This window comes from Struthio camelus, chromosome 9, assembly GCF_040807025.1.
Source record: "Struthio camelus isolate bStrCam1 chromosome 9, bStrCam1.hap1, whole genome shotgun sequence".
NCBI classification, from domain to species: Eukaryota; Metazoa; Chordata; class Aves; order Struthioniformes; family Struthionidae; genus Struthio; species Struthio camelus.
Window position 1 is genome coordinate 3,598,310 of NC_090950.1, and position 12,065 is coordinate 3,610,374.

Consider the following 12,065-nt stretch of genomic DNA (forward strand, 5'->3'; position numbering starts at 1 on the left):
GCCAGCTTTAACATACCATCTTAACCTCACTACCTCTCCCTGCCTGATTTTTGCAGCAATACTTCAATTTTGCATGTCTGAAGTTACCATTTATCACTGCAAAAGCATGTCAAGCTTCAGGTTGCAAAGCCATACAGGGAAGAACAGGGAGGTTAGAAGAAACACTTCTTTTTAAACAGGAAGATTTTGCCACTTGCAACAGGAAAACAATACATGGAAGCAGCTGTTTAACAGGACCCAAGCAAAACAGTGAGATTTTTTGAACCCTCCTCTCATAACTGAAGGACTTGATTCAAAGTCTCCTGAAACCCAAATAGTTATTTATATTACTTGAGTGATGGGATCGCCTTGGAGCACCTGTCCTGGAAGAGGATTTTGTGGTGCCAAGTGTCATATGCCAGAAAAAAGAGCCTGAGCCAACAGTGACCTTACCTTTAGATAGCTCTCCTTCACGAGGATACAGGTCTAACGATTTAAATGCATCAAGTTTAGTAACCAATCTGTTCCCTAGAACAAGTTTACGAATACCCGTTTCTGACATAGATTATCACTAACACCCAGCATTTTCCTCTCTTAACCGACTGCCACGCTCGCTACCACTGTTTATAGACACAACCTCCTTGATACTACACGTCCTTTGACAAAGGTAGGCACTGTGAACTCCAGAACTGACACACAAGCATACTGAAGGGGAAACTGTAGCAGGAATTTAATATTAGTGAGCAGCGCTACAAGGAGAATCGTAGAACATCTCCATCTGTATTCCTGAATCTTACTCTGGAAGCGATTGCGGAGAAGAGGGTGACTAACTGTTGTTACTCAGGTACCCAGCCAGCAAGTGTCCTTTGTGAAACAGTAGCTTGTAGCTAAATCTAGAACTTTGATGAGCCTGCTTATCAACTTAGGAACGTAACCAAAGAGACACAACTGTTTTGGTTATTATCCTACCCTCTAGTTTTCTTTAAAATGACACGTTTTACGAACACATCATCTCACAAGCCAGGAATAAGGCAGACACGCAGAAGAAATAAGTTTTAAGCTGTTCAACAGCCATAGCTTCTTTTCAAAACGCAAAGAAAATGTTTACGCACCGCAACGCTAAAATATAAAAGGCAGAAAAACTAATGCAGTCCCTATCCCGGAGACAGCAAAGAGGATTCTTCCTTTTCAGGCTCTACGCCACAGAAACAAATGATGTACCTTCGTCTCGTTCTAAGCAAAGTCTGGGAATCAGTTCACACTCCCATGTAAGCATATACACACCAGACGGCTGGAGACAAACAGGGGCCTCTATTCGTAATGATCCTGAAATCTCAAGAGCCTCAGGCGGGTGCAGGCACTTTAGCACTGGCTCAGCAGCATTTATGAGCTCCGACACATTTATCTACTACTTCGAGCCACATGCTGGAAAATAGACATGCCCCATACAGACAAATGGATTGGTGGATCTGATAACCACAAGGCAGGAGACTCACTCTGCACACCTCTTAAGGTCCTAAACACACCCCAAAGAACTAAGACTCAAATTTTACATATTCAGGAGGTAGCCCTACTTTTAATTAAGCCCTTACTGACTTTCAGAAGTGAGTTTCAGAAGTCCCTTTTCAGAAGGGCTTAGGCTCTTCAGTCTTAGCATCTAGTACTGGGCAGGGCAGTACCTATGCTTTTTAAAAAACTGCCTTTTCAAGTTTTCACACAAGGAGGCTAAGTGCTATCTCTGCTCTGCACGTATCAGATTCCAAGCACATGATTACGTTGCATGTGGTTGATGATGCCATGCAGCATTTCAGCCATTAGGACTCTCAGTTCTACCCTGAACACCAGCAAAGCACTTCTACACGTTAGATGCAGTCAGCGCTTGTGGGACTCCACGTAGCCAAAAGTTCTCTTGGACTGCTTTTGGCTAGCAAGATTTAACCCTCTTACTCAGAGGGACAGCAAGACCTTTTTTTTTTTTTTTTAAAAAAAAAGTAGAAGGGCCAGTTAAAGCAACCTTCACTTCCAATTGCTCATTCCTGTCTCCAGATGGTCCTCCTCGTTGCACTGCTACAATTTTGTGTATGTTGGCAGGGGTAACTTGTTCAGCGAACTGAGTCATTATTTTTCATCTGGATGAGATAAACCTTCCATCCATGGTACAGTTGCAGAAGTAGTTGTGTTAGTATAACCACAGTAGCTGCATGCAGGAGGGAATCATTTCAGCTTTGCTACTATCAAGATAAACGTTCATGAAAGCGTAGCCCAAGTTTTGTTTCTGCATACAGAAACCTAACTGTGGTGATTTGGAGCTTCTTAGTCTACTGCACAAGGCAGCAATTGCTCAGCATGTCTGGGTTTCCAGCATCTTCAAGATGACAACTTTCATGAGTCATGATGATGAGGGACGTACAATAGCAATTCCTCCCTTCTGGGCAGAAGCATGAGCTCGATCAAACAAGTGTGCAAAGCAAGGTTAAGTTATATTTGTTGGCTCACTGACTTTGAATTCAATCATCTTCCTTTCTCCTGAGAGTTGTAACTGTTTGGGCCAGAGTGTTTACCTGACTTTGAAAAGCAGATGAGAGCAGCGGTTGCTCTCAAGGTTTGGGATGAGGCGTTATATTCACTCTCTCCACTTGGGGAAGACGGGAAGCTTTAATGTATTTCTGAAGATACCCCACCATCTTCTTCAGCCCTTCCTGGGCCCTGCAGCACACCAAAGTTCCTTTTCCAGTCTCTCTGGGAAAACCTACCTTAGGTCTTGCACCATCCCTTCAGCAAGAGCCAGGAAGTTCTTAGTGCTCTGCTCCTTCCCCAGCCTGCCGGTCTCCTCTAGCGTATCTGATTTTAGCACAGTGTCGTTGGCATGACAACAACCATCTAGCCAGATGTTAAAAGCCATTGCCAACGATGATCAGGGTGCACCCATTTAAGTCAAAGTGATTCAAGTCAATTTTAATCATATTTAAAAATCAGCAAGCAGGAAACTTTGTTTGAGGTCACTGATTTTAATCTAGTTTTCTATTTGTTTCAAAGAGAGGGCGAGCCTCAATGACGGGTAGGATTTAAGACATGTTTATTTGCAGCTGAGCACAGCTCAATGCTACATTTTCTATCCCTGCTATAAAGGAATAACAGTGATGTGCATTTAAGCAGTTCTACAGCTTACACAAATTAGAAATCTGAGTACGTATCCAGGGTGTTAAACATGTTGTTTTCTCCTGAGTAGGTTATTGGTACTCCATGTTGCTAGTGTACCACCTTCAAACATTGATCTAGATGCAATTAAAGATAAATAGAAACAATGACTTTGTGTTAAACAAAACTACCAGAAATTAAGTTGGAGGTTTTTTTTAGAATGCAGAAAAACACCTGCAACCAAAAAAAAAAAACCCTAGAACATGTTTCAGTCAGCAGAAGTATTATCTCTAGCTATTGAAATGTGTCAGCTGTTGAAATGAATAAGCAGCCTTTTGAGAGCAAAAGCCTGTTCTAGGGATGAAGTTAAAACTTCAAAGAAGTCTTCTATATTGAGTTAGTTCAATCTGTACTTTGATTTTGAGCAGCCAAAGAGAAGGAGAAAAACAGGTATGGAGAGGAAAAAAAGTCTGCTACGTTTTGGGCAAGGGGAGTCACTTTTCACAAAAAACCCTGAAGGACAACCTCAACACAAGCAATGCTGGTTCCTTGTATTTTGCCAGGACACCTACCCAAACACTCGCATATCATTGTGCTGTGCTTCACATCACTTCAGAATTTCAACAGATGTTCACAGCGTCAATACTTTTGTTTTACAGCAGAGAGAGGACTCAAACATTTATTTAGTTACGTTAACAAAGTCTAGCTGAAGTTCTTTTGAATACGAAAGCTTGCACTAAGAGTTCCCTTTCTAAATTCCAGAGATTTCAGTTAGGGAAGGTGCAAGTGAACTGGCAACGAGAGTGCAGAGCCCCACACCTCACGTGGGGAAGACGCCAGCAATGCTCAAGTCAGCTTAAACTTCAAGTCGCTCCGCGGCAAGTAGGAGGCTGATAAGTGAAACTAGAATTAGGGGAAGTGTTTGCAGAGAATGAAGTAGAAATACATAAAACTACAGTTCTGAGGAAGAGAGGTACCTCATTCAAATGACCAGTCTCCGCTGAAGCGCATAGAGAAAGTTTCATACACAAGATGCTCCATTGATTTTGAGCGAATGGTTCATTTTTTGAACAGAGGGAATCAGTGTTTCTTAACATTATTCCATGTGGTAAAGACAGTAAGAAGAAAAAAAAATAAAAACAAAAATCATATTCCCCAACAGATCACACATTTAATAGCAGCAGCATCAGAGAGAAGCAAGCAACATGAGAAGGCAGTAAGTGCTACCAGCTGCCGTGACTTTCCACAACCAAGACACCTGGAGCAGTTAAGCACATTTCCTCTGGTGGGCCTCCACGAGCAAGACGGACGGACAGCATGCAGTGTTACAGGCTTCCTGCTGAGCATTTGTGGTTTAAGGGACATAGGTATCCCTCCAACAGAAGCTGCAGAGTACAGTGAACGTATGGCATGAGTCATCTGACAGACACAGCCTCTCGATTTAAGAGAAAAATTAGATGATGCTGATACTAAGGTAGCAGGGCAAAAGCAACTGCACACAGACCTGCACAAGGCCTATACCCTATTTCTCTCACATACTTCCAAAACATATTTACATTTGAGGTCTGATTTCTCATTTCCTGGCAACCATAAGCCCAGGTTCTCTTGAGAAAAACCAATACGGTACAAAATTTGTTGCTGGCACTAATATATGTGCAGCATTTTGTCAGGAGAAATATAATCTTTGTGATTTAAGGAGAACTCCAGTTCTAGAGGAAGCCAGCAGAATAGGCCACTGCAGTTTCTGAGACTGATCAAGTCTCACATAATTTACATAAGTTATCCCCCAACCTTGCAGAAACTCATGTGATAAAGCAGAGCAGTTAATGATAGCTTTGGTCCGGCCAGCAGAGGTCAAGGAAGTATTTACTGAAAAACAGAAGCTTGATGCTAGCATTAAGCCCCTCATAAGAAAGAGACATAAATGAGCAGGTAACTCTGCACCTTCTTGTTTTACAAGAGGACAGAAAAATCTTTTCAAAATCCTAATTCAAGCAACTATGAGCAAACTGATTGAGAACATATTTGTCCAGGCATATTTTTAAACAGGAAGATGCACAGAGTGGACATGAGACTTTGCTTAACAAAACATGGTTTGTTCATTTTCCCCTTCACAAGGGACCTTGGAGAAACAGCCTGGGAGTTCTGCTCTCAGCAGTACATACATCCCAGGAATAGGTTTTATTCAGTGTTATATTTCAGTTTAGCGGCATGAAAAAACATGCTAAGAAAAAAAAATTACTGTTGGCAAGAGGAAGAACAGCTATCAAGTCACTTGGGGAGGGGAAGAAGAAGCTATTCTCCCATAAGACCTTGCACATTGAACTCAGACACTGGAATCAGCACTAGAATGGGTTATTCCACTGGAGGAACTGTGGCTCTCAACACACAAATAAGGAGTTTCCTCTCCAAGGAGTCTCCAAGTGGCTCCCACGCATTGGAGCCGTTCTCAAAGCAAGTCAGCTTTGACAGTAAAAGTTTCAGAAAGACTTAGTGGAAGTTTCACAGAGGAAAGCTCGAACTCAGAAGCAGCCAGAAGTATCTCAGAAGAGTGAGTTAGGCTGTCCTCTTGACTGTGGACGTGTTTGTGAAGTCAAATTAGGCAGATATGAGTACGTTGTGGTTTCATGAGAATTATTGCTGAGAGCTCTGTTCCTGGTTTGGACGTGGGCAAGAAAGGCAGCTGACTGGCCTGTACACATGGACCAAACACATTCAAGGCTGCTTTGCTTCCTAAGGGAAGGGGCTTTCATCCATAAATGTTTGAACAAATGCAGCTGGAGGTCCTGACTCACCCCGCTGAGTTTAACATAAGATACCCATTGGTTCCAGCTGTCTCCTGATCAGGCCTGTGTAGAAACAGATCATTAGCCTTTGCCAGGAACAGGAAAGATGCTTACGACATTGTTGTAATATCACCACATCCACCCTGAGATAAGATACTCCCATGTAGTGCTATCACATTTACTGAAAATTTAGTTTATTTCTTGAGGATTTGGATTGAATCTCAGCACCTTAAGAGGGCAGCATCACTATCACGATGTGACTCTCTTCATTGATCAGCTTTGCCTAGAGAGCTCCTCCCTAGCTGGAACCGAGCAAGATGAATCCTAAGTCTGGGCATACCCCTTATACTCCTAGAGGCAATCAGCTTAAGGTTGTTTTTTTCTTGTAGCTTTAGAAAGAAAGAGCAGAAGGGTACTTTCTCCTACAGTTTTCTGCACTCTTTCTTTAGGCCGTAGATCTCTCAGTATTTCATTCCAATCAAGCCTTATCATGCCAAATGCACACTGGTGTATTTAGCTTGCCTAATAGGCAGGCAAATAAAATAAGCTTCTTTCTTCTACCAGTTCTGGTTAAGGTCATCTCCTTCCTCCTCACTTTCCTGAGTGGAAAGTGGATTCAACTACATCTAGTGCCTCCAATTTAAACATGAGTAGGTAACTGAAGCATGATGTCATTCATGCTAACAGTCCCAGGAGTGCCTTTTGTTCTCCGTTTCAAGGAGCAGTTACACCAATTGCCATCGATACTTCATCTTGGTTCCAGAGAGGAGAAGTATTTCTTGAAGGGTTCAGTGAGTGCCAGCTCCATCCTCCAGATAAGCTGTATGCCAGCCAGATCCTATCTTTTATCACTCACTCCCATCATTCACTCAGAAGCCCATTTAAACAGGCATCCTTCCTGGGATAACCCACCCAGCACCCTGCAACTTCCAGAGTAGTCAAAGGAGGCTAGCTGGAAAGACCAAGTCTCCAAGAATGACATTAGCCATGTCCAGTCCTGCCTCAGCAGAGCACAAAGGTCTGCAAGAGCCTGGGATTCTGCTTCATGAACTGGCTTCTACCACTACACAAGAGCAGAAGTTTGGAAGAGCAACTATTCGATGCTCTTGGCTTAGAAGGACCCTAGTTTAATTCAAGAATTAGTTAATGTAAGAACTCAGGACTAAAGCACTGATAGCACAAACCCAGCAAAAGATCCTTAGTTCCACAGCTGCAGGGGTGGCACCACTTTTCCACTTTGCCAGTACATTTGGGTGATAAAGGGCCTTTTCTTTGCTGCACACTCAAGACAGCCTTAAGAGTCACAACACCAGCAGGAAAAGAAAGCCCCAGGCAGTCAATACTGCAAGATCTGCAGCGATACAGTCTGCAAGCAGGAATGAGAGCATTTCAGCTTTAACAGCCTGCTGCAATCTCCCTATGAGCAGGGAACTCAAGAAGGGCTATCATAGGAGCAAGTGGGTTTCTTCAGTACTAGTGCAGTTTCACCTGTCTTCTAAGGGCACAGGTTTCTCTTTGAATTCCTCCTTTCACTTCCTACAAGGAGCAATGCTTAAGGCCTGGAACAGCCCACTACTGCCAATACAAGGCAGCCACTTTAGCCCTGCTCTAGGTGGGTGCATCCCAGCCACCAGCAGGCATAATTAGCCCCTACGCCTCACACCAAAGAGAGGAGCAAAAAGGAAGCTTCAGCTTTAAAAGCATTGAATTCCTCTGTCTACTACTATGTGCTTTTGCTGAATTCAGGTAGGACACTTACTACTGCAGTTCAAAACCTTTAACCAAAGAAAAAGATGGGGGGGGGGGAAGAACATCCCTATTTTAAATTGTCTACTTAGTTTGCATGTTTAGGCAGACTGTTCCACTGTGAGCTTGTGAGCTTGACCAGTATCTACTATACAGAAACTCACGGGCCAAGTCCAGATACAAACCATAAGCCATGGTGAGGAAGAAAACTGCTGGTGAAGTCCAACTCTTGCTTCCCTCTGCACAAGGGCATTCTTTCCTAAGGCTTGAAAGCTTCACTTTGGACTGGAAACAAGAGTATGCACTGGGAGGGTGACAAATTCAAAAGGTTTTATCTTCCTGACAATAAACTTTCATTCTCTTCTGTGGTTTTAACGCTTAACTGTGTACTGCAGTAATAGTACTTTTCTGTATCACTGATCTCCAGAAATACAACTCAAAAAACAACTTCAGCCTCTCAGCATGCTAACGGAGCTAGAAATAGCTCCTCGGCATGAACGGTGCAGCATTCAGAGAGTTACTCAGTTGTACTTTTTATAGTAAAGTTTTAACTCATGCTAGCCTAAGTAACCCTACCTTCAGGAAGCCTACTAACACCTAGCACTCCCTCTAAGGCTAACTGCTGTGCTCCACATCTGTGGTTATGCTAGGAAAGTACTAGTGCCATTGTGGGCTCTCCAAGCTCAGGATGCCTAAGCTGCTGCTGCAAGCGATGCTCCATCTGCTCAGCACGAGGCAGAGGGAGTAACGCCATGTCACGGCTTATGGTGCTGGCATTAGCTATGTCCAGTCATGTTTGCTTCCTGACAAAACTGCCCTTTTGAACAAGAGTACAGAGAGCTGGAGGGGCATGAAAAATTCTTCCTTATGCCCTGAGCCCAGCTGTTGCTTACAGTGAGGTACTCTCCTGCTTCACAGTCAGTGAAACCAGGGTCGCTTCAAATCACTCCTCCTCCCTGCAGCTTCTTATGTTTATGTGGCAATTCAAGGCCCCACAGCACTGGGTAACTTGCACGTTTCAAGAGATAGTACTTGTCCCATCAGAGAACTACCTTCGTCCCCGAGAAGGGTAAAGACACTAAGTGCTCAAGGAGCAGCAGACAGAGCTTGACGTAGGCTGAAGGTGGAAGAGGAAGATCAGTTCAAGGAAACCTCACCAAGTCACGAGGGGTGAAGGCAACAGTTCTACCTGTTGCCCTTTCACAGATCAGAGATACCAAGAGCAGAGCTTTATGTACAGAGAGAAGACAGAGCAGTACAGAATAAGCTGAGATGGCTAGCCCAATCTAACCATGCAATCCTGTCACTTAGAAGCTGTTTCCATCTGTGTGCACAGTCATGGTCATCTCCTGCGACACACGCTTCACTCTCTGCTGTTTTACCCTCACAGCGTCTGAAATGCTATTATTGTCCCCAGTGCAGACACGGGAAACTGAACCAAACTTGGCCTGGGCCACCCAGCAAATTAGGTAGAGCAAGAAACCTCAGGGGCACAGACTAGTGATCTAACTAACCACTAACCATCGCCTTCCTCTGGTCCCCACTCAGCCACTCGGTTCTCCTTTGCAAGCGGGAAGAAACTTGTGCGCTATAAAGCTGAACAGTGCACAGTACTCAGTTATTGGGTTTGACCACTGCTCCATATCCTAGCATGAAGGGCTGAGGGAGGTAGACCCAGCGACCCGCACAGAAAAGGAAATATTTTATATAAGAGCAACAGAGTAATCAGGATTCGGCAGGGAGGGGAGAGCTTTTACTTGCTGCTTTCTTGCGAGCAGGATGGGGCTGCAATACACTGTTGCCACCTGGTGGCAGCAACAAAAAGCAAATCAGATTTGCTTCCAAAACCCTCCGACCATCTCTGAGGGCCATTAAAAAACCTCCCAGCTTTGTCTGGCAAAGGACACTTGAACGACTCTCCAGTCCCATTGCATCAGTGTTAACTCTATGAGAGGGAAAACAGGATGGAAAGCCCTGAGTTACTGCAGGCCGAGTGAGCTAGCCCCAGGACTTGGATAACAGCACCAGAATCGTCCATCTCCAACAGACTAGCAGCTACACCTCAACAGGGACCGAGCACATCTCACAACTAGCCACGCTGTACCTCTCTGCTCAGTTATTTGAGGGATACAGCTGTTTGAGGTGCAGTGCAGGCATCTCAACAAGTTTCTCAAGAAGTAGAGACTGAATTAAATCCTGGTGGTCATCTGTGGGGGTTTTGAGTAATTCATACCAAAAAAAGCCATCAGTGCTTGAACCAACCACCAACAGACACCGCCTTGAAAGAGTTTCATAAGCTGAAGCAGTTAAGATGTAGAGCATTAGTTCCTGAGGTCCTTTCTGCACAGTTTGGTTTGGCCACTGAGTAATTCCAACCCAAGGCAAGGCTGCAGAGATACCAGACGCTGTTTCCTCACTAGCATTCTTTGCTTTTGACAATTGATTCAGCACCAGGCTGACCCTCTTTAAGATGTCTTATTATACTCATTTTTCTAATGAGTATAATACCCTCTCCACCTGACCCAAGTAGCAATGCAACAGGCAGAGATATGTTAATGCAACTACAGCATGTTTACCTTTAAGCAGGGAAGCAACTTCGAGACATCTCACTGAAGAGTTTCTTGTTCTCGAAAGCACCTGGTGAAAGGCACTGACCATCAGGAGAGCTGGCTGCAGGATCCCTTGTGATCCTGTTTGATATTTCCTATGGAAAAGTAAAAGATGTGTTACTTCAAGGGAATGTTTAAGAGCCTATCAGTCAAAAAGCTTCTTATAGCAACTATTTACACCTATCTCTGAATTTCACATAAACATAATGGAGTGGAACAGTTTATTGGACAAAAGTTTGAAATGCCTCATTCAAGGTTTCTCTGTTAGTGAGAGAATTACCCGTCACCTCAAGCAGTATTTCTGCCACACTGTCAACAACGTGCAACATAGTTTTCAGAAGTAAATCTTTTTACAGGGAGAACGTTAAGCAATTTAATTAGCACTTTATGCAGGCCAGTTAATTTCCTCTACCTACCCTTAAGTAGTAGCAATAACCTCAGATGAAGAAAAACTGAATATATATATATATATATATAAAAAATGAATGAGCATTATAACCAAGAATCGTGTTCAGGTGTCAACCTCATGGCTCCAATTTGGGCAAAACATTATGCTTTGAAACCCTTCTTCAGGCAGAGGCTGATCTAGAGCTAAAATCTTCAGGTTTCATTACGAAATAAGAACAGGTGTCTGGAAGAGATGACCCTCCAGCTCTTAATCTAGTTTTTTTTTATTCCCAATCTCTAACCTTCTGCTTTTAAGAGTGCCAGAAAAAAAAAGAACTAACAAATCAGCTTATCCCTTCAAGAAAACAGTACTTTTTAGAAGTTATTTGCTCTCTGTAGTGAGGAGAAAACCCAACAATATATACAAAAGTCATTCGTTTTTAGCCTTATTTTCCATACAACGAAGCATATACAGCCATATAACACACAGATGGCAAACATGCATGCGTGCGTGTTTACATAGTTGACCCTTTCCCTCTCACAGGTTTTGGCCAGTTGTAACCAGCTTGGGAAGAGGCGTCGCAACAGCCAAAATACCAAGTTCCTACAATTTTGTGAAAGCAGACAGGGAAGAACTTATTAATGGCACCACTAAGTTAAAGGCTAACCAGGCCACCTTTTTCTAGGCGTCAAAGGACTTGCACAAAACAAAGGGACGGCAGCAAGGCTGGCTCAGCTCCTAGAGCCGCTCTTTCCATCAGCCATACTTACTTTCATGACTAACCTCATCAGGAACAAGGTAACCTTCCACGGAGTCAGAAGGAACTGCCTGTTCGTTTTCACACTGACAGGGCTAGGGGGAAAAAAAAACACAGTCTTAATCCCAGAGTCCCTTTCAGATAGCCCTGCTTCCTTAAGGCCAGGTGAAAGCTTTAACCCTAAATGGAAAGCGATACACCTTCCGTAGGCCTGGTGCCTCCAACACATAATTAACTCCCCACTGCCTTCCTTCAGTAGAAATATTTGCTCTCTCTCATTTGTCTGGCTGGCTTATTTTAAACTTAAACCTCTTGGAGGCAAGGACTGTGTGTTTTTTCTGGGTAGGTACAGCCCCTAGCACAATAAGCACCAAACTTTTTGGGTGCTAAAGCAACAATTATACATAAAACTTGCAGCATGATTGTTCTGTAATCGCCCTTGCAAACGTTAAAAAATATACGAGCTGGTTTCCAAGAATACAGCATCGACCAAAAAGTAGGGAATTAATGGAAGAGGACATTTTTATTTTGCTTCTGCTCCAGTTGATATGTCGCTGAAGGTCAAATGGAGGAGGTGATGGACACAAACATGCCATTGGTGGCCATAGAGAAGTTAAGGCCGCCTGCATCCCCAGGGACAACACTTTGGCACTGCGTGGTTT